This window comes from Bubalus kerabau, chromosome 8, assembly GCF_029407905.1.
Source record: "Bubalus kerabau isolate K-KA32 ecotype Philippines breed swamp buffalo chromosome 8, PCC_UOA_SB_1v2, whole genome shotgun sequence".
In the NCBI taxonomy this organism is placed as follows: Eukaryota; Metazoa; Chordata; class Mammalia; order Artiodactyla; family Bovidae; genus Bubalus; species Bubalus kerabau.
In genome coordinates this window covers 37,332,951-37,336,548 of record NC_073631.1, presented here as the reverse complement: position 1 = coordinate 37,336,548, position 3,598 = coordinate 37,332,951, and the positions used below count along the sequence as shown (strand labels likewise).

Sequence of the window (3,598 nt, the reverse complement as noted above, 5' to 3'; positions counted from 1 at the left end):
AGACCATGAGAGTGGTTGTCGAGGGAGTGAGTGTGATCACAGTACAGACTAGTCCACTCTGCCCTGGAGCACTCCAACATTAACTCCTGGAATCTTCAAGTTATCTTGACATAAATCTGTGACTCTTTCAGACAGAACATGAAAATCACTGATTTGTGTAAGATCCTTATTTTACTTTTGAACAAATTGAAAAACAGAAGTGTAAGTTTATCCAACAGTTTATCCACTGTCAGAGAGCTATGACTAAATGCCCCACTTATCTGACTAATAATTAAAAGACTACTTGTAAAGCAAGAGGGAATAAGGCAGTAAGTGTTTCTTCAAATACCCAAAGAATAGATGTCTGTGCTTATTAAATATTTAATTATAGTCTTTCCTGTGCTTTAATTAAGCACAGACTTTGAAAACTTTTGATGAAAGACTCATAGTCCTATGTAAATTCAAAACTATCAGATTGAGGGAGTGTGACGTGTGTGTATTCAGTGTCTTTCATCACACATTACCATTTCTTGTCAGTAAAAGAACAAGAGAGAAAATAAAATTTTGTTGTAATAGCACAGAAAATAATATATACAAATCCATAGTAATGGTCTATTTGAATTTTATAGAAATATTTACTGAACTTCTGGTAGACTCATGCTTGAAGTCCTGAATTCTCCTTTTATATATTAGATGAAAATGTTCTGCTATAAAGTACTTCATCTTTGAATACAAAGATAAAACTCTCCAGATAAAATAACATTTTATATTTATATGGAAGCTTTTATAATAAGAATATTTCCCTCACTTATAAATAACATCATTTTACATACTGTTGGATTTCAGCTGTTATTAAGACACTCAGCATCACTACCAGGCAATAATTCTCAAACTGTTTTTTTAAAAAAAATAATACCACACCCTATTTAGTAAACTGGGATCCTAAATATTTGGAGTATGTTTACTTTTTTCTCCAATCAGCAAAAGAAAAAATTTATTGAAGTCTCAGGGCCATGGAGCTTGGACAGGAGGCCATTTTGCAGGCAAAGGAGAAGCTGGTGGAGGCGCCTTTTTGACCTTCGTCTTGCAATGCAGGTTGTTGGTGTGGCCACACTTGTTGTGGCAGTGGGCAGCGTGGGGCTGTAGGCAAGCACAATACTTGCAGCAGATCATCTTGTCGCAGCTGTATTTCTGAGTGAGTTAGCAAAGGGAAGGCTCAGTGATGCTGCCTTGCACACGAAGCACCAAGTGCCGGGTAGGCTCTTTCTGGATATTGTGATCTGACAGAGTGCTGTCATCCTCCAGCTGTTTGCCTGCAGAAATCAGATGCGGCTAATCAGGCCGGTTGCCCTCCTTGTCTTGGATTTTAGCTTTGCCATTGTCAGTGGTGTCACTGGACTTGACCTCGATGATGATGGTCCTGTCACGGTCTTCACAGAGATCTGCATCTCTGCATCTGCTGCTTGGCTGCCTGTTGAAGAGAAAGGGAGGAACAGTATACACCCAACAAATTATAAACAACAGTGTTATTTTCAGGAGTACCTACTTGTCTCTAGAAGAATGATAGAAATGGATAGTTTTCATTGTCTATTGGGTAACTGTGTCATACTCCCTAAGTGCAATAAGCCTGCAACACAGGCTTTCTTCATGTAACATGATTGTAAAGTTCCAAGATCAACATTAAGCTACCAAGGAAATAAATCAAGAATTATGTTTTTCTTCTATACTTTCAAGTATGTCCCATAGGCTGTAAGTACTGTCAACCAAAGTGAAGTTGAAGTGCATGACATGACTAAGCTTCTTCCTCGAATACTTCTCATGCAGCCCTTCTAGGATGAAAATATTATTTTCCTTGTTTTACAGATAAAAGAGGATAATAAAATATAAATAATTTAGTTGTCTTTTTAAAATTACATAGTATAGGTAGTATAGAAAAAAATAGAGTCTCTCTGGGTATTTAACTCATCATGTTCTTTGCACTTATTCATTTTTTTTAAATGGTGTTGCCACTCATTATTTTTGACACAGAATATTCTGAATGTTTTCATTTAGTCCTATCATTTATATTATGAACATATTTTTGAAATTTAACATTGTGGCTGTGTGTGTGTATGTGTGTGGGTATGTGTGAGAGAGACAAATAGATTGATCTCATGTGCCTTTAATTTTTTGTTAGTTTCTTTAATATGAATAAAAATTTAGATACCTTTTAGATTAAAATCCTCATTTGTTAAATGGGTCAAAATTACTTGTCAAAGGTAATGTTACTAGTATATTTACTGGAATATACAAAGCTTTCCTTATTGTATTGTACTATATATTTCTTTATGTTTCTCTATGATGAATTTGGGTTTCGCAGATGGCACTAGGGGTATAAAGACCCTGCCTGCCACTGCAGGAGACATAAGAGACGCAGATTCGATCCCTGGGTTGGGATGATCCCTTGGAGGAAATGGCAACCCACTCCAGTATTCTTGCCTGCAGAATCCCATGGACAGAGGAGCCTAATGCGCTATAATCCACGGGGTTGCACAGACTTGGACATGACTGAAATGACTTAGCACACACACATAATGAATTCATTCTTAAGGATTAGACTTATAAACCTACAGTACTCTGTTTGAAATCTAAAACAAGAATGTGAATCAAAGCCATTTTTTTCTGTTCAAAAAAGTAAGAAAATTCAAGATGGGAAAAGAACAGGCAGGAGAGTGTAAAAACATAAGAAAAAGCAGTAGATCATAGTCATCATTTCAGATGACCAAAAAATATGGTAAAAATATAAAGTAAATCTTTTACATTTACTTTTAGAGAAACTTGTATTATTTCTAACTTGCCTGAATTTCTCTGGCATTTTATTTCACCAGTATCATTCATATATTTTAGTACAATTATATATTAAATTCCTTTAGATAGCTAAATTGCCTTCAAGTCAACTTGTATACCAAATCACTCACCATATTGTACAGCTGTTATTTGTATAAAGTAGGAATTCAGTATTGTCTGATGTTGTTCTTAATAATTTTGAAAATGAAAGAGTGAGTGAATTTATCAGTGAGCTAATAGTTCCCACCAAGTGTCAATAGTGGTATGTGGTTAATAATTGACTATTACTGATTGAAGATTGCCAGCCTGAGCTGGGTGGGGCTCAGAGACACTGGGTAGTTCTGTGGCACTTTCTTCCATGCCCTTCAATTCATTGTCCAACTTCCCCAAGCCTCTATTACATGGTGAATATTAAAGTCAGTAAACTGGAACATTCTTAACTATCTTACTTTCCCTCTGTAGTCACAGTTTTTAGTACCATCTTTCATTGTGTGAGTTCATACGTATACTTCAATTTAGTTATTGTGTTAATAGACAATTGTCCATTGTCCTTATGTTCATATCTCATAGAGGTATAGCACAGTTGTAGTATGGACTTTCTTATATCTTCCCTAGTGTTCTTGGGCACAAGTTTAACTAGGCCATAGAGAGAAGGCAGTGGCACCCCAGTCCAGTACTCTTGCCTGGAAAATACCATGGATGGAGGAGCCTGGTAGGCTGCAGTCCATGGGGTCACGAAGAGTCGGAGAAGACTGAGTGACTTCACTTTCACTTTTCACTTTCATGCATTGGA

The 3,598-nt window shown here is 36.4% G+C and overlaps 1 pseudogene; it reads right to left on the bottom strand.

Moving 5' to 3' along the window:
* Nucleotides 1–970: 970 nt before the first annotated feature.
* Nucleotides 971–3,202, bottom strand: LOC129659045 (uncharacterized; annotated as a pseudogene).
* Between the last annotated feature and the right edge of the window lie 396 nt (nucleotides 3,203–3,598).